The sequence below is a fragment of the Vigna radiata genome, chromosome 9 (genome assembly GCF_000741045.1).
Source record: "Vigna radiata var. radiata cultivar VC1973A chromosome 9, Vradiata_ver6, whole genome shotgun sequence".
NCBI classification, from domain to species: Eukaryota; Viridiplantae; Streptophyta; class Magnoliopsida; order Fabales; family Fabaceae; genus Vigna; species Vigna radiata.
Genome location: NC_028359.1, coordinates 16117436 through 16136733, shown reverse-complemented (window position 1 = coordinate 16136733; position 19298 = coordinate 16117436). Strand labels below are relative to the sequence as shown.

At 39.2% G+C, this 19298-nt stretch overlaps 1 pseudogene; it reads left to right on the top strand.

Annotated features, from left to right (window-relative positions):
- Nucleotides 1-5403: 5403 nt before the first annotated feature.
- LOC106773430 overlaps nucleotides 5404-19298 on the top strand; it is a 16787-nt pseudogene continuing 2892 nt past the window's right edge.

Genomic DNA, 19298 nt, shown 5'->3' with positions numbered 1-19298 from the left:
AAGGATTGACCTTGCTCCTACGTATTCTCAGTTGGACTGAGAAATCAGGGTTACGTAGTTCTTTAGGAAACCATTTGGAAAATTTGTTTGGAGAATTGTTTGGAAAGTTTCTTTGAAAAATTTGGATTTTTGGGAAAGTGAGCCTGACAAGGACTAGCCTTGCTCCTACGAATCTCCACTTTGTATGGAGAATCAAGGATCACGTAGTTCTGGGTGAAAAGTTGATTGTTTGTTTGAGAAAGGATGTTTTGGTATTTTTGTAATTTTTATGTAAGAAAAAGAAAAGGTCTTCTAGAACAAGGACGATGCGTGCGATCACACATGGGCTAGAATCCTTAAAATATATATGTTTTTATAAAAAGAGAAAAGGTCTCAACACGAGGACGATGCGTGCGATCACACACGTACTTAAACCCTTGAAACATTTTTGATAATTTATTAAAAAGAGAAAAGGTCTTAACACGAGGACGATGCGTGCGATCACACACGTGCTTAAACCTTGAAAACATATTTTTTAATTTTGATTTATAGAAAAGAAAAGGGTTTTCTAGCACAAGGACCCCTTAAAAATATTTTTGTTGTTTTTAATATTTATTTAAAAGTAGATAAAATAAAATAAATAGGTAAATAACAAAATAAAATAAAAATATAAAATAAAATAAATAAGTAAATTACTAAATAAAAATAAAAATAAAATGAAAAGTTAAATGATAAAATAAACCAAAGAAAACTAAATAACAAGTTAAGTAAAATAAACAAAATAACCAAACTGGGCCAAGGCCCAAGTGTAAAGGGGTGGAAAAATGAAAAAACAAGGGTGCTTAAATCCTTTTCCCTTTTTCAGGAAAAAAAAACGAAATGGGCTTGAAAGGAGGTGATGAGAGCGAAAACAGGGGTGCAGGAAGTTAATCAAAACCTAAGAAAAACTAAAAGTAAAAACAAAAATAAAAAAAACCTAGGCCCAACCCTAGCTTGAGAAACCCCTTTAGGGGTCCTCTCAGACTCTCTCATTTCTCACTCACTCAAACCAAGCTCCCAGATTCCATCTCACTCTGTCGAACCAAACCAGGGTTGGGGCTTGCACGCTACCACCTCCATCCGACAGCCACCGCTCCCGTCCGGCCAACCTTGGCGTCGCCGGCGATCCTACACCCCATCGGAGCCACCGTCGGCCATTCGTCATCCCTCTCTCCACCAACCTATGGTTGGGGGTGTGCCTCACATGTGTCGCCGCTTCCCTCCGACGGCCACTACGTCTTACGCCTTCCACAGTCTCGCCGCCGCGGGTGACGGAAGATGTTACCAGGATCAGGGCCGGCGTCACCGCACCACCACCTTCCTTCTCCTTTTTCGTTTCTCGCCTGAGAGAAAACCGTCTTCGTTCGCTTCCCGGGCAGTTGTCGTTTCTCTTTCTCAACTTTCAACTTCGACTTGAATTCCGATGGGGATAGGGTTGATTAACAGTGGTTTAGAGTTCTAGATTTTGTGCTTATGCTGTTGTGCGTGTGTGTGTCGAAGAACAAGGTGGGTGAGGGAAATGGAGTTGGGATATCGATTTGGTCTCTGTTTGTTTGTGCAAGTGAATGGGGTGACACACTGGTTGGTCGCGACGTAGGGGTTTATGAAGAAGAATGGAGATAAAATTTGTTCTCTGTCTTTGTGTGTGCTTCTTTGTGGATTGAATGAAAATGGAGATTGGTGTTGAGTGGTTGATTCTTATTTTTGTAACTTTTTGCAGGTTGAGGATGATGGTGTTATGCGTGTGTCTGTTTTGCACTGTGCATTTGATGGCGCAATGGTGAAAATTTGGTGATGACGGGGTAGGCTAGAACTGTGAGTGGAGCCTGGAGAATTTGCTAGTTGTTTGTTCTTGGTTATTGGTTCTGTGATGTTGTGCGTATTGATGCAGATGGGGCGTATTGGGAGACATGATTTTATCATCTGATTTGCGATTGCTGGTCAAAACAACGTGAGGGACAAGGTTGCAAGCGAAAGGGTAAGGTTTGGATATGGTGGTGATAGATGGGGTGGTGATGGGGCGTCGTGAATGACTCAAAGAGGTTGGGTTAGCTTTTTAGCTTTTTTGCTCGGTTGTTGACCCCATTTGGACACAGGTAAAGAAGAAACACAGCATATCATGGAACATATCATGGAATCAGCAATGGAGGAAAGGATTCAAGTCATAGTATCATATACAATAGGAAAATATTCGATAATATTCAGAGCAGCAATGCAACAGTAATATACAACAAAAGGCTATTAGTCTCATGTGCAGAGAGGGATTACTCACCTCTTGAAGACTCTTGTTAACGTCAACCTCGCGTCTCTGATGTATCACTTACTCTTTCCTACCTTGCTAGCCTCTCCCTTTCCCCTTCTGTGAATTCTTTTTTACTCCACCTAGGTGGTCTTCTCACGACAATGAAGAGCTTTCCTCTCCTTTCCCCGCTTGATACAGGTTTTTTCTCTAAAGAAGATGAAAACATCTCCTCCCTCTTTGACGCCTAATGTTGTCCTTTTGTTGCCTCTGCCTCCCCCCGTCCTCCATGATCCCCTCTGAATCCCTATACTTTCTCCCACAGGCCAACGTCAGGCACCTGCTACTGCCATACAACCACCCTACGTCCTTTTTCCTGCTTCTCACGGCCACACGAGGCATTTCCAGATTTGATAATAAGCCAAAGACAATGTAGGCATGTGTCTATGGCGTCCATGGTTGAGCAAAATATTTGCACCCAAATAAGGAGATAGCGTGCAAAATCGAACAGGAAATCAGAGTGATTTTTTTGTTTGTTTGTTTCTTTTTTTTTCTTTCATTTTCTCTTTTTTTTTTCTTTTTTTTAGTAAAAGATTAAATCAAATAAAATAAAATAACTAATATATAAAAAGAAAAATTAGAACATAACTTAAAAATGAAAATAAAAAGGAAAGAAAATAACAAAAAAATAAGATAAAATAAATAAATAAAACCTATTATTTAGTTAATCCGGACGAAATTGGGTGTTGACAAATACAAGACTCCTCAGTCAACCAAATCAATGCACATTCATGACAGTTGACCCAGTCAGTCAATCCTAACTAACTTTTGAAAATATAGTCGTTGGAGCAAGTAGGCATAACAAAATTCCAAAAATAACAGCAACACAATCGAATAGGTGTTCCACACTGTCGATTGTCACATGAAAAATCACTTTGAAATTCTTTTCATCTCAAAATCTCATCAAGCACGTGTTCACAAAATCTGTAAAAAGATTTTAGCTTAGTCGAATCCATTTCTAGTGTAATCGACTGAACCAGACCTTTGTCACAACAAATATAAGTTCATAAAAGTGCTTGTGAGCTTTTCTTCAGAAATGTGCAGAAGTAATCAAAATCATTTTATCACACATTTCAATACAAGCATGTTCCATACTTATAACACATATTCAATCATGGAACACACATTGCAAATCAACACATCATCTTGAACAAAAGCATTTTCGAATCAGATTGATATATCAGCTGAGCATGTAAGCTTGGAACATATGTACTGTTATTAAGCAGTGTGTTGTCATGATCAAAAACCAGTTTGATATAGAGTTTGTGTTGCCAACAATCTCAACAATTCTGGTGTGGTGACAAAAGACCTTGGACTCCATTGGTGAATCTTAACAAAATGAGTTATATGAATGAACCATTTATTACGGCTAGTTAAGCAATACAAATATTCAATGCCACTGACAACTGAATCATAAATGGTCAGTGGTATTGGAAGGCAGAGCCATGCACACAACTGATAATGAAGACTCTCTAGATATACTTGAGACAGGCTCCTTCTCATCAACAACCATTCAAAATAAGGTTGATGATGTACCCGATGACATTCATGCAACTCGATGTGATCACAATGAAGGCATGTGGAGAAATATGTGTCTTTAAATTGTTTTAATTACTTGTACAATTTATTTATTTTGTATGTTCTAACTATAATTTTGATACACGAAGGGATGACATGGTGATACATCAAGGTCCTATCACTCGAGGAATGATCAAGAAAATACAACAAGAGTACTCACCAAAAGGTCCAGTACTTTTTGCTATCTTTGATGGAAAATTGGAGATCAAGGAGATGCTACAAAGCTACCAAAACATGGAGAGAGGTAAAGGAGACCTTTATACACATGCAGGGGTGAGGTTAGCTTGATAGGGGGTGCACTGGGAACTTTCTTATATTAGAAATAGAAATAAACGTGTACTCCATATAGTTTCTAGAAGCTAGCACATTTAGCACATGTTTTAGAAATATGGAACGTGATCCATCTTGGATGAATGCGTTTTCATCACCGACCAAAGGATGAGGAGTCTATAAAACTCACCTTGGCTTCACCATGTATTCACTTTTGGATGATATTAGAGAAACTCTGCTAAAATGCATAGCTACTTTCTCAAGTCCGAGAGTCACCTCATTGCTTGCCTCTCCATTGCAACTTTCTTCCTCTTGTGGAAGCCTTCTGAGTTGTAANCAAGTCCGAGAGTCACCTCATTGCTTGCCTCTCCATTGCAACTTTCTTCCTCTTGTGGAAGCCTTCTGAGTTGTAAACACCTCTTCAAGCTAGCCCTTATTCCAATCCACCATTGCCAAACACCTTCATTCGCTGCCATACCAAATACTCCATTCTAGATCTGGATTCTGTTTCTGAATCCACACTGCAGACCACCTGCACTGTTCCATTGAGTTGCACTGCTGGAAACTCTTATGCTTGGCACCTCACTCACGGATCTTCAAGCCTACATCAAACATTGATGTATCAAGTGGTATTCAGAGCAAGGTTCAAGCTAGAACTGTGAGATAAGTGTCAATTCTTTCATTTCCATTCTGTCAACAAAATCCTGGACTGTTGTTTGATTCTGTTTTTCATTCTGTTCAATCAATTGTTGTGCAATAGGTTCTGTTTTGAATCTTTCTTGATAGTAGTTGTGTTGCTTGAGTCATTTGCATTTTTATTCGGTTAATCTTTGCTGTTTTGAGTCTTTCAATTTGAGCATCTTACATGTATGTCACGGTCATGTCCATTCATTTTTTATTTTTCTGTCATCAAATCTGGTTTGAAACCAAGTTCTACCTAGCTGAGATTGGAGTAAAATGGACGTGTATTGCACCGATTAAGAGCAATGACCAGTTCTATGAGGAGCTCAGGTGTTTAAATTGTGACATCCATCTCAGATCTGTGTTTTGATGCTAAAAATCCTATTTTTGTTGAATGTTGCAAATTCCTGAAGTTGTGGCTGATATTTGGTCTGGTCCGTGAATTTGTATGTATCAAAATGTTTAACTGAAGCTTTCTAAAATAGTATACCAGCAAAGCAATATGATGCTGATGCAATAGGAGTGGAGATTCTCATCATGGGGTAGAGAATTTTAGAATGGGGGACTATGATGGGGACTATTCTTTTAGAAGACATAGGAGGGAAACTCAAGAACCTCCTCCTCCTAGAGAAGTCAATGTAAACTTGCCTCATTTTCATGGAAAAGATGATGTTGAGGCCTTTCTAGATTGGGAAATGAAGGTGGAACAACTCTTTTCTTTCCACCAACTAAGTGAAGAGAGAAAGGTTCCTCTAGCTACCCTTAGCTTTCAAGGGTATGCCATGTATTGGTGGACTGCCATAGTAGAAGAAAGAAGGCGTCACCAAAACCCTCCAATAAGATATTGGAATGACTTGATCACTGCCCTTAGAAGGAGACACATTCCTTCTTACTACCATAGGGAGCTTATGGACAAGCTCCGAAGACTCCAACAAAATTCTATATCTGTAGAACAATATAGACAAAAGATGGAGTTGTATATGATAAGCGCAAGGATAGAAGAAACAGATGAACCCACAATGGCTAGATTTTTGAGTGGGCTCAATTATGAAATTAGAGATAAGGTTGAACTTTTACCTTATATAGATTTGGATAGTCTTGTCCAAATGTGTATCAAGGTAGAANAACAAAATTTGAGAAAATCCTCTCACAAGAGAGCTCAAGTTCAACCTTTTAAAAGGAGAAGTTTTAAAGAAAAAGAGCCATTTAAACCTCTAGCCAAAATTATTGAGAAACCCAAGCATGAATCCTTTTCACACCCTAGAACAAGTGAAATCAAATGTTTCAAGTGCCTAAGAAGGGGTCATGTAGCTACTCAATGTCCTACTAAAAGAAACATCATTTTAAGAGGAAAGGACATTTATAGTAGTGAAAGTGACACCCCTACTAGTGAAAGTGAGGGCGAGACAGAAAAAGAAGAGGAAGTGTATGCGGATGATGGACAACTTCTCATGGTGAGAAGGGTGCTTAGTAGTCAACCAAGTCTTGAACATCTATCCCAAAGAGAGAACATCTTTCATACAAGATGCAAAATTCAAGAAAATCATTGTTCTCTCATTGTTGATAGTGGTTCTTGTTGCAATTTTTCTAGTACAAGATTGGTTGAAAAATTGAAACTTGATGTGATACCCCATCCAAAACCTTACAAACTTCATTGGCTAAATGAAGATGGGGATATAACAGTCAAGAATCAAGTAAAGTTGGCATTTTCCATAGGAAACTTCAAAGATGAAGTTTTTTCTGATGTAGTTCCCATGGAAGCTTGTCATGTATTATTGGGGAGACCATGGCAATTTGATCATAATACTATACACCATGGTCTAACCAATACCATCACAGTGCATACAAAGGATAAGAAATTTGTGCTTCATCCTTTGACTCCTGCCCAGGTGGCTCAGGATCAAGCACAAATGAAGTCCACAAGGGTTCAAGAAAAGGAACAAAAGAGAAAAAAGGGATCAAAAAAGAAAGAAAGAGGGTTGTGAGTCTAGTGTTCCTTCCAAGGTTACTCAACATGAAGTCCTCTTAAACAAAAAGACTTTAATCAATACACTTCAAGTTGAGCAACCTTCATACCTCCTTCTCTGTCAAGGAACACTCACATGCACATCTAGTGATTCTAAGACTCCTACTTATCTCTTCCAATATAAAAACTTTTGAAGGAATTTGATGATCTATTTCCCAAAGAAATTCCAATTGGGCTTCCACCTATAAGAGGGATAGAACATCAAATTGATTTCATTCCAAGGGCAACTCTTCCTAATAGGCTTGCCTATAGGACTGATCCCCAAGAAACAAAAGAGATTGAGTCACAAGTTCAAGAATTGCTAGATAAGGGCTTGGTTCAAAAGAGTTTAAGTCCATGTGTTGTACCTGTATTGTTGGTACCAAAGAAGAATGGAAAGTGGCGCATGTGTTGTGATTGTAGGGCTATCAACAACATCACAATAAAGTACAAACATCCCATCCCTAGGCTTGATGATATGTTGGATGAATTACATGGAGCTCAAATTTTCTCAAAAATAGATCTTAAAAGTGGCTATCATCAAATTCGAATTAAAGAAGGAGATGAATGGAAAACTGCTTTTAAGACTAAGTTTGGATTGTATGAGTGGCTAGTGATGCCTTTTTGTCTTACAAATGCTCCAAGTACATTCATGAGACTTATGAATCATGTTCTAAGGGATTGCATTGGGAAGTTTGTAGTTGTTTATTTTGATGATATTTTGGTCTATAGTCAAGATTTGCACAATCATGAAAAACAATTGAGAGTTGTTTTAACAATTCTTAGAACCAACAAATTGTTTGCAAATCTTGACAAATGCACCTTTTTGTTGATAGTGTCATTTTCCTAGGCTTTGTGGTCAATAAAAAAGGGGTTCATGTTGACCCTGAGAAAATAAGGGCTATTCAAGATTGGCCTCCTCCAAAGAATGTAGGAGAAGTTAGGAGTTTTCATGGCTTGGCAAGTTTTTATTGAAGATTTGTGCCTAACTTCTCTAGTCTAGCTTCACCTCTCAATGAGTTGGTGAAAAAGGATGTTACATTCATTTGGGGAGACAAGCAACAAAAGGCTTTTGAGCTACTCAAAGAAAAGCTCACTCAAGCACCCATTCTAGCTCTCCCCAACTTTTCAAAAACTTTTGAGTTAGAATGTGATGCTTCAGGACATGGAATAGGTGCGGTATTATTACAAGAAGGCCATCACATTGCCTACTTTAGTGAAAAACTTCATGGGGCTTCTTGTAACTATCCCACCTATGATAAGGAACTTTATGCTCTTGTGCGGGCTCTTCAAACTTGGGAACATTACCTTGTTTCCAAGGAATTTATCATTCATAGTGATCATGAATCACTCAAATATTTGAAGAGTCAACACAAGTTGCAAAAGAGGCATGCTAAGTGGTTAGAATTCATTGAGCAATTCTCTTATGTTATCAAATACAAGAAAGGAAAATCCAATGTGGTGGCGGATGCTTTATCAAGAAAAATTAATCTTTTAGCAACATTAAGAGCTCAAATTCTTGGGTTTGATAACATCACTGAGTTGTATTCACAAGATCCTGAGTTTTCTCATCTGTATGAGGAATGTCTCAACAAGTCTCAAGGAGATTTTTATGTGAGAGAGGGGTATGTTTTTAAAGAGGGAAAAATTTGTATTCCTCAAGGATCACATAGGAAACTCCTTGTCAAGGAGACACATGAGGGAGGATTAATGGGACATTTTGGGGTAGAAAAAACTCTTGGCATGTTAAAGGAAAAATTCTTTTGGCCTCACATGAGAAGGGATGTTCAAAGGCATTGTTTTAAGTGTATTACTTGTTTGGAATCAAAGTCTAAATCAATGCCTCATGGACTTTACACTCCTTTGCATGTTGCGCAACCCCTTGGGAAGAAATTAGTATGGATTTTGTATTAGGACTTCCCAAGACTGCTAGGGGTTTTGATTCTATATTTGTGGTAGTGAACAGATTTAGCAAAATGGCTCATTTTATACCTTGCCACAAAATAGATGATGCAAGCAACATTGCAAAGCTATTCTTTAGAGATGTGGTGAAACTTCATGGTCTACCCAAAGTCATCATTTCGGATAGAGACACAAAATTTCTTAGTCACTTTTGGAGAACCTTATGGTTTCGATCAGGGATTAAGTTATCTTTTTCTACTACTTGCCATCCTCAAACAGATGGTCAAACTGAAGTGGTAAATAGATTTCTCTCCACATTATTAAGGGTAGTTCTAAAGGGAAATCACAAATCTTGGGATGAGTACCTTCCTCATGTAGAGTTTGCCTACAATAGAGTAGTTCATGGAACTACTAAAATTTCTCCTTTTGAAGTTGTCTATGGTTTCAACCCTTTGACACCTATGGATTTAATACCTCTTCCAACTTCTTTTTACTTTGTTCATCAAGAAGGGGTATCTAAATCTAAGTTTATCAAAGAATTACATGAAAGGGTTTGTGATCAAATTCAACAACAAAATGAGAAATATGCCAAAATGCATAATAAAGGGAAAAAAGAGATGATCTTCAATGAAGGTGATCTAGTTTGGATACATCTTAGAAAGGAAAGGTTTCCTCAACTAAGAAAATCCAAACTCAATCCTCAAGGAGATGGACCTTTTAGAGTGATACGGCGGATAAATAACAATGCTTATCAGATAGATCTTCCGCCATCCTATGGAGTTCATTCTACCTTTAAAGTCTCTGACCTTAAACCTTTTATAGGTTATGATTCTGATGCAGTAGATGTTCCTATGGATTTGAGGTCAAATCCTTCTCAAGCGGGAGGAGATGATACACGAAGGGATGACATGGTGATACATCAAGGTCCTATCACTCGAGGAATGATCAAGAAAATACAACAAGAGTACTCACCAAAAGGTCCATTACTTTTTTCTATCTTTGGATGGAAAATTTTATACACATGCAGGGGTGAGGTTAGCTTGATAGGGGGTGCACCGGGAACTTTCTTATATTAGAAATAGAAATAAACGTGTACTCCATTTAGTTTCTAGAAGCTAGCACATTTAGCACATGTTTTAGAAATATGGAACGTGATCCATCTTGGATGAACACGTTTTCATCACCGGCCAAAGGATGAGGAGTCTATAAAACTCACCTTGGCTTCACCATGTATTCACTTTTGGGTGATATTAGAGAAACTCTGCTGAAATGCATAGCTACTTTCTCAAGTCCGAGAGTCACCTCATTGCTTGCCTCTCCATTGCAACTTTCTTCCTCTTGTGGAAGCCTTCTGAGTTGTAANCAAGTCCGAGAGTCACCTCATTGCTTGCCTCTCCATTGCAACTTTCTTCCTCTTGTGGAAGCCTTCTGAGTTGTAAACACCTCTTCAAGCTAGCCTTCATTCCAATCCACAATGGCCAAACACCTTCATCCGCTGCCATACCAAATACTCCATTCCAGATCTGGATTCTGTTTCTGAATCTACACTACAGACCACTCGTACTGTTCCATTAAGTTGCACTGCTGGAAACTCTTATGCCCGGCACCTCACTCACGGATCTTCAAGCCTACATCAAACCTTGATGTATCAAATTTACTAACACTTTGTAAACAGGTATGATGAGCTCTGGATCAGGTCCGAGGGAGGAGGTGGTAGATTTGTGACTCGGATGCCTGATGTCACATCCCATCGAGTTGGGGACAAGAAATTGACGGTGGAGTTTGATCCCCGATTAGGTGCTCTTACTGGGGCACATGCAACATCGTTTAGGAGTTACTTGGGCGTGTTGGAAAAATCACATGTCCCTATTGTCACTAACTGTTGGGATGATGTCCCAGAGGTTGAGAAAAACCTACTATGCCAGGATATTTTGGTATGTTTAAAATGCATTACTTCCATCATTGACTTAATTTTGTTGAACAAGCTTTAACATTAATTTTGTTTTTAACAAGAAAATTGGGATATTCCTAATGATGGGAGGATAAGGAAGAAGATTTTATCCCACATTGCAGTCCAATGGAGGGACTTCAAGATGAGAGTGACACGTGTATACGTCTTTGGCTCTAAACAGAACGACACTCCTTGTACAAAATATAAAATAACTTAGGAGGAATGAGTGCAGTTTAGAGCATCTAGACTTTCTGATGACTGACAGCTATGTTTTTTAATATTTTTCTCTAGTCACAGAGGATATTAATTTGTGATTTATGCTTAATAATTTTAAATTTTTGATAGGAGAAAAGGATAGTCGTCCAACAGAGGCAGAGGCTTAATGATATACCACATGTACTGTCACGTGGTGGTTATGCGTTATTAGAGAAAAAGATGAGAAAACGTCGTGTGAGGAGTTAGGTCTTGAGTCACCTGACCTAGCACCTCCACCAACTAGACATGAATTGTGGAAGGCTGCACGGACCAAGTCCAATGGCCAGATGACATCCCAATATGCTCAAGAGATATCCTACAAAATTGTAAGTGGAAACTTTTAACTAATTGATGAGTCACCATTCTTCACTATACACTTAGCTTTCCACACCATATTTTGTTAATGAATTGTATTTAATTCTCCATTCTTATCTCATTTGCACTATTTGGGCTGAATTTCAAGACTAATTCTTATTTGGATTAATTTGAATTATTTGGGCTTCATTATTTCAATCATTACGTTCAGGACAATTACTGTTGAGAGGTTGAGAAAGAGTCCATTGAAGGCGACCGAACAGTCTGCTGAAGATGACCGAACGGTCTGCTGAAGTCTTTACTGAATGGTTTGTTGAAGTCTTTGACCGAGAGGTCTTGATGTTGCGCCGATAACTTGTTCTGAGCCCTTACTGAACCGGACGACCTTAGCACAACTGCATGACCGAACAGCCTTCCAAGAGTTTGGTCGAACGGTCCTGGAAGTGTGAGTCTAAACACAACAGTTGGCAAGGTGTGCTAGACCTAGCAATGCATGAACCAAACGGTTTACTGAAGGCTTGACCGAACAGTTTACTGAAGTCCTGACCAAACGTTCTCAGTAGCCTTTGGGCTTACACTTAATGGCCTAACATTTCAAACCGAACGTCCAGTTGATGACTAAGACCGAAAGGTCTTGGAAGCCCATAGCAAGCCGAGAATCTACACTGAATGGCTGAGCACCACAGACCGAACGGTCTGGTAAAGATTGCATTGCACACCAGCGAACCAACCTACAGAGCAGTGTTGAACCGAACGGTCTGTGGAGACTATACCGAACGGTTTGTTCAATGACCAGAGAAACTCAGCAATAGTGTTGGAAGCACATCCTGGGACTTCAAGAGGGTGGCCACGTCAATAGTGTAGCTCAATTTCGTTTTAGAAGGGCATTGGGTCATAGTTTAGGACTTTGGGCCATTGTTGGCAAAAATATGAGGGCCCAAAATTGTAGGACACTTGGCACCCTAGGGTTTTATTTTTTAGGGTGGACCCCACCCTCACATGGGAGGACACATAACCCTAGGGAGATTCCTAGGTCTCAACCGTCACTTTTGTAGTCTTGTTAAGTCCCTGGCAAGTGTACCAGATCGTTATCAAGTAATATAAACGGGTAAGTCTGAGTATCGTTTTCCAAAGGACTCTTAGGCCTTAACTTTCATGTAAACAAATCTCGTTAAGACTTGAGAAAAGAATAAATTTGGTGGTTATATGCAAAGAATAGAATTAAACATGCAAATGCAGTGAATCAATGGTTGAGGAAAAACTATGGATGAATGGTGTTGTTGAGGTTTACAATTTCATCTTATCCATTCTCATATATCTAATCTTCTTATTTAATTCACTTGTTTATCTAATTGCCATGCAAACTTTCTTAATTACCCTTAGCCCAATTCCTTGGTGAAAAGAGCCTATTACTAATTACCGGCTTGCTATCCCTAGCCTCCCCTAATAACTAATAATGCAATGCGTTCTGAAGCAAATGCAATTGACTGTCCTATCCCTATCCCTAGGCGATATTGGCATAATCAAGGAATTTCCCACCAGTTCATGACATTATCGTACGTCCCCATATCGATAAAGACAAACATCATTTACTGAATGAGTTAAACAATAAAAGCATTGAGCGCAGATGAGAACCCAACAATTGAAAAATAAGTATATGACAAGCATATGAAATAAATAAGAATTTGAATATATGAGAGTTTCAAAAGATTACATTGTTCCCCAACAACAAAGGGTTTAGTTCACCATAATCATGGTGAAACTAGATGATTTGAATGGAAAGAATGAAAAGATAAACCCTAGATTTAGTAGGTTGGAGCTCTCACATCCAAAATCCTCCTCCAAGGGGTGAAAAGAGTGTTGTGTCGTCTTCCTCTGCCAAAAGATTATGTTTCGATTTGGACTGGGGCTATTTATAAGCCAAAAAGATAATAGAAAGATTACAAAATCCATAATATAAAAACTGACAACCGCCCAGGCGCCTAATTTGACCGCTCAGCGGTTTGCCTCTAGCCGCTCTGACCGCTCAGCAATTAGTTTTTCCGCTGAGCGGTTTGCCTTTAATCGCTCTGAGCGCTCAGCGGTCCATTCTGGCGTTCAACGGCTTGTTTGACCTTTCTTTTCATCATTTTTCTCCTTCTTTCATGGGTCTAAGTCCACCTTACTTTACTTCCATCTTTAATTCATCCAAAAACCCTGCAAAGCAATGCAAAACAAGCATAATATCTCTAAAACCAACTTTTGACTCTCAAGAGACTCAACTTAAGTGTTTTACTTGATTTATAGCTTATTCTAGGCCTCAAAGGGTATGTTTTACTATCAAATTTAAGTATGAAAATAATGATTTTTAGACCGTTATCAAGTCTCACTCTCTCGGCATTTTGAGGAGTTGCTGCTATTGTTTTTGGCTTGGAACGTTTTCCATGGATTATTTATTTGCAATTTTGGATTTTGGTTGAATGGATAAGAAGCATTTTTCTTTATATTTATTGTGCAAAGTTGCTGCAGAGATTTGAACTCACGGTGCACTGTTCCATCTTTATTTATTTTTCATTAGCTTTGGGAGAAGTAAGTTGCGTCAGGAGGCTTCATTACCCTTTTACTATTTGGCTTTTCATTTCATTTTCTTAGAAAGCAATGTGTGTTGTCACATCCATAGGTTTACGGTGCAGTGGTGCAAAAGGGTTAAATTCATTCAGCTTTTAGTTTGATTTCTTTTAAAAGCAATTGATTTTATTACAGGTATTTGACATTGAATAGCATTTGGATAGGATGCTACGCCTGAAATAGAGGGGCACGATTCCCTTGGTAGAAGCAACTCTACTTTGTGCATTTGATAATGTGATGGAACGTCACTTTTAGTTGAAAAGAAAGAGAACCACACGGTTCATGGTTGTGAGGTTTGGTGATGGGATGTTTCTTGGTTCATTTGACTTTGAAGAATGAAAGTATATTAGATGGGATTAGGTAATGGGGTACGGTTGTTAGGTGGAGAGAAGAATTTACATTCAAGTTTCAACAAGTGGGTCTCGGCTGGAGCATCCTAGCTTCACTTTTGGGAATTTTAATTGGAGAAATGTGTAGCGTGTGTTACGGCCTGCCTGGGGCATTTTATTTCCATTTGAAAAGTTCAATTTCTTTGCTTTGAACGTGAGGTGTCATGCGGAGAAGCACTTTAGTTCCTTTATTTTTTAGTGTCTTTTATTTGCATTATTATCATGATGAATTGCTTTAAATGTTTAGCTTTAATTATGTTTGAATATTTGTCAATTGCAGTGTTAGGTTTAGCATCGTCTATTACTTTAATGTTGTCTAGTATTTTTGGTAGTGTTAATTTAATTGTCATGTTAGCTTAGGTTAGTTGGGTTGGTCGTTAATAAAATTACTTTGTTTCCATGAGATTCTTGTACTTTAATTGCCAGACTACTACTCTGATTTAGCTCAATATTTAATCTATTGTGTGCTTGCGATTAGGTATACGCTTAGTTGCTTAATTGGTGTTTAATCTTCGCTTAGTTGATTAGACTGTATGGTGCATGATTGATTAGATTTGTGCATTGCATTCGCTTAGTTTGCAATTCTGAAGACCGAATCAACCTTCGCTTAGTTGGGTGATCCGTGTCGGATTTGAATTAAAGTAGTGTGTACTTGTCGTTAATCTGTGATTGGAAGCATAGTAATTGAGTTAATGACCAACTGTTTTCACATTCCGTTTTTACATTTCGTGTTTTGATTAAGTTCATTTGCATTCACAAAACCTTTCACAACCCCCCACCCCCACTTCATGTTTGACCTGATTCTCGAACCACATTTGGTCCTTGAGAGACGACCTAGGAGTCACTTCCTAGTCTATACTGCATTCTTTATGAACATTAAATTTTGCATGGGGTGCGACACCCATCACTAATTACCATAGGTCATAAAAAAATATGTAACAAACTTTTTTATGTGTCTAACTTCATTTTGATATGCAGATGAGTTGGTTTAGCAACAAACTCAGGGCACATTTGTGGCACAAGGTAGGGAGGACCTCCTAGTAGTAGCCATAGGTCATGTGTGTGTATGTTATTGGAGGAGCTACTGGATTGAGGGATTACTTTGGCCATAAACCAAGAACCACAGAGGCCATAAGTAAGGATGTGCTTAGTAGCCTAAGGCAACAAATGCAAGTCGAGATAGAGGAGCACATGAGTGAATGCTTAAGAATGCTTGAAGAAAAACTTGCGATGATCTCCCAACAACAACAACAACAACAACAACGACAACAACAACAACAGCAACAGTAGGAGGACATCCCCACAGATGATCCTACTGCACCTCGTGTGAGCACCAGAAGCTTATTCTCTACTGCATATTGTATTGATTACATTTGTCAGTATGAGTTTTTGGTTGATAAGGATCCTTCGTGCGTAGTGGTCATGGGACGACAGATTGCAGGAAGCTAGACCCTTCATGGTGCTCCTTTATTGCCCACTCACGCGCGGGTAATGATTGATGAAGTTAGAGACCCCTAGGCTCAAGTGTTAGTGCCTGCATCTAAAATCCAATTCGAGGGGGAGGCTGATGGAGGTCGCACCCCATGCAAAATTTAATGTGCAATTTAGAAATGCAGTATAGCTAGGAATAACTCCTAGGTCGTCTCTCAAGGACCAATTTTGCGGTTGAAGAATCAAGTCAAACACGAAGGTTGGGGGGGTTGTTGAAAGGTGTGTGAATGCAGATGAATAAAATCAAAAGACGGATGCAAACAGAAATGTAAAACTGAAATGCAGACAGAAACATAAAAACGGAATCAAATATAGAATAAAAAACGGTCGGTCATTAACTCAATTACCATGCTTCCAATCCTAGATTAATGACATGTACACACTACTCTAATCCAAACCCAACACGAATTACCCAACTAAGCGAAGGCTAATTCGGTCTTCAAAATTGCAAACTAAGCGAATGCGGTGCTCAAATCCAATCAGTCATCCACCATACAGTCTAATCAACTAAGCGAAGATTAAACACCGATTAGGTAACTAAGCGTATACCTAATGGCAGGCACACAATAGATTAAATACTGAGCCAAATCAGAGCAGTAGTTTGGCAATTAAAGTGCAAGAATCTCAAGGAAACACTATAATTTTATTACTGACCAACCCACTAACCTAAGCTAACATTATAAAGGTAAACACTATTCAACATTTATTGCGTGTTCGTTTGAGAGGAAAAGCAAAGAAATGCGAAGACGAATTTGCGGGATGGAGAAGTTTTCGATCACCCGCTGAAGGGAAGAGATTTGGAAGGATTTCTAGTAAAAATTCAGATGTGTCCTCAATGTTTTATCAAATTCCATTTGTATATATTACTTTAATATACATCGATTTGTTTTTATGCAGATGGCATGAAGAAGAAAGGGATTAAGGATGAATGCCCGGAGTTGAAGCAACAAATGAAATTAGCTTTGTTTTTAAAAGAAAAATAATGCTTCTTCCAATCAATCACCCATAACGTATTATGCCCCTTTTTTTTCATTCAATAAAACTAAAAAGAAAAGAAAACTTCACCTAATAAAAGTATAAATGCACCATGCAGCAATGGAAAGACATCAATACCCAATCATAACAACTATTAAATGCAATTATGAATTGAATAAAGTCTTGCTTCAACGTGATTTTTCAAAAGGGGAATGAAAAAGAAATTCTTGTAAACAAAGTAGACACATCCTCTGCATCATGGCACCGTACACCTACCACTTTCCATCAAATATTTATCAACTAAATAAAAGAAAAGAAAAAAAAAACTAGCTACCCTATGGCTACCAACGTCCCATCCCATCACCTAAAAACTTTTCAATTCATAAAAACAAGATAACATTTAAGAACCCAAGACCTGCATCATGCTTTGCATTCACCGTGCATCATGAAAGCACTTTCCAAATTAAAATGCCATTTCTTCATTTCATCCATAATCCATCACGGACCCACTTTTTCTCAAGAAAGAAAATGCTTTACATAAACGTTGTTGCAGCCCTCAAGTCAAAACAAGTGGCGGCTAACAGCATCTTTACAGCAATCCCCAAACCTAATTAAAATGCACCACCCATGGGCCCAGTCCGTCCTCTCTTGCTTGTGCATCTTTACAGCAACTTTTTTTTTTCATCTCCCATGTGGCTACTCAAGTTGGCTTCTTTCTCTGTGCACATGGGCCGTCTCTCCAAATTAATAGCCCCATGGGCCCATTTTTCTCTTTTAAATGGATTAAGCCAGCTGCAACAGTCCATGCCTTTCTTATAAATTGAATATAGTCCTAGGTGGCAGCTGACTTCATAAAATAATGAAAAGCATCCAGCCCTTACACGCTGGCATCAACACTATCATTTTAAAAGTTCAGAAATTGTTTATTTATTTGCCGTGATGTTGGTGGGCGTGTGAAGGTTGCAGGAGTTATGTCCGTGTGCTCCTTTTTGTGCTAGACCGTAGCTCTTAAATTAAATCCAGCCCTTAAATTGCTTGTTGTCCACGTGAAGAATTGTCCAATAATTTAAAGGATGTTACTCCCTGCACCTCCACGTGCTGCTCCATCCACCTCCCCATGTCTTTTTTACCCTTCAGCCAATACGAATATTAAGTGGACAAACGAACGTTGATATCCGTTCACACGGATGTTAACGTCGGTTTAAGAAGTGAACGAAGATCACACCGCTCAAGAGTTATTATTTTATCTCTCTGCGTCTGGCTCCCTCTTCAATTGAAATTAGAGGTCTGAGGTCCAAGCCGATGAAGCGCATTTGGGCGTACACATGGAGCGCGTTTTGAGGCTTCCTGGTATTAGCATAGCCCACGACAAGGATGTCGTGGAAACGGACGTTGTGGAGGAAGACGTCGCGGGGAAGCCATCGAGGAATTCGAGGACAATGGGTTTGTGGTCGGCGCGTACGAGGATGTTAAAGATGGCAACAAAGGTGGTGCGCGTGTGGTGGAAGTTTGGTTGGCGGTCGACCCAGTCGAAGAACTTGAGGCAGGAGAAGATGTCGTGGTGAGTGGCGGTGTAACGGAGGACGCGGAGGACGAAGCACTCAGAAAGCGAGAGGGAGAGCGTGGACAGTGCGGTCGACAGAGGCGGTGAGGATTGGTAGATGCGGTTGACGAGGGGGTCTAGCTGGACCTTCCGCGTCGCGAACCACGTCTTGAAGGAGGACACCACGTCTTTTTTCGTGATCTTATATGAATTTAAAGTTGAGGGTGTTGATGGAGAAGGTGATGTTGCGATAGGAGCACATGCAGCGAGGGAAGAAGAGCAAGGGTTGACAATGGAGAAGACGAACGATTTGGATTTGAGATAGTGTTTGGTCACTGTTTGATTGGTAGCATAGTGGTGATGGATCAATTAGTTCTTCTTTTTTAGGATATCGGTGCTCTCCAAGTGTTTGTGTGTATGTCTGTGTGAGACTCACTAACATGAAAAACCTCATTTTCCTAGTTCTGGGTTTAGTGGGGGTTAAACAACACTAACACTAACTAGTTTACCTCACTCTGCTTTTTTTATCAATCCACTAGAACCTCTAATTTCAATATTTGTAGTTGTTGCTTCCTCCACCACCCAAGAGCTCCCTACACCTCTTCACTATTTTTTTTCCTCTCCACCAACAGCACAACGGCACCACCACCAGCAACTTCTTTCCGCCAATCAACTCGCGGAAGCGCTTCCAACGGTGGCGGTGACTCCGACGATAGCTACGCTACCGGTGTTGAACGAATGGTCGACGGTGGCATTCCGAGGAATGTTTGCTGCGAACTCTGATGAGTCGTTATTTTCTCGACTTCACTTAGTTTATTGTGCTAGAATTAATCAGGGAATTGTGCTTAATTGTCCAGTATTTTCCCGTTTTTACTAATTGTGCTTAATTTGACCGGAAATTCTAATTTTAATTAATTTGAATTTTCTGAGCTAATTATTTGCATTATTTTCAGGGAAAATTTTCGAAACACAATTTGGGACATTTGGANGACACCAAATAAATTCAAGACTCTCAAATT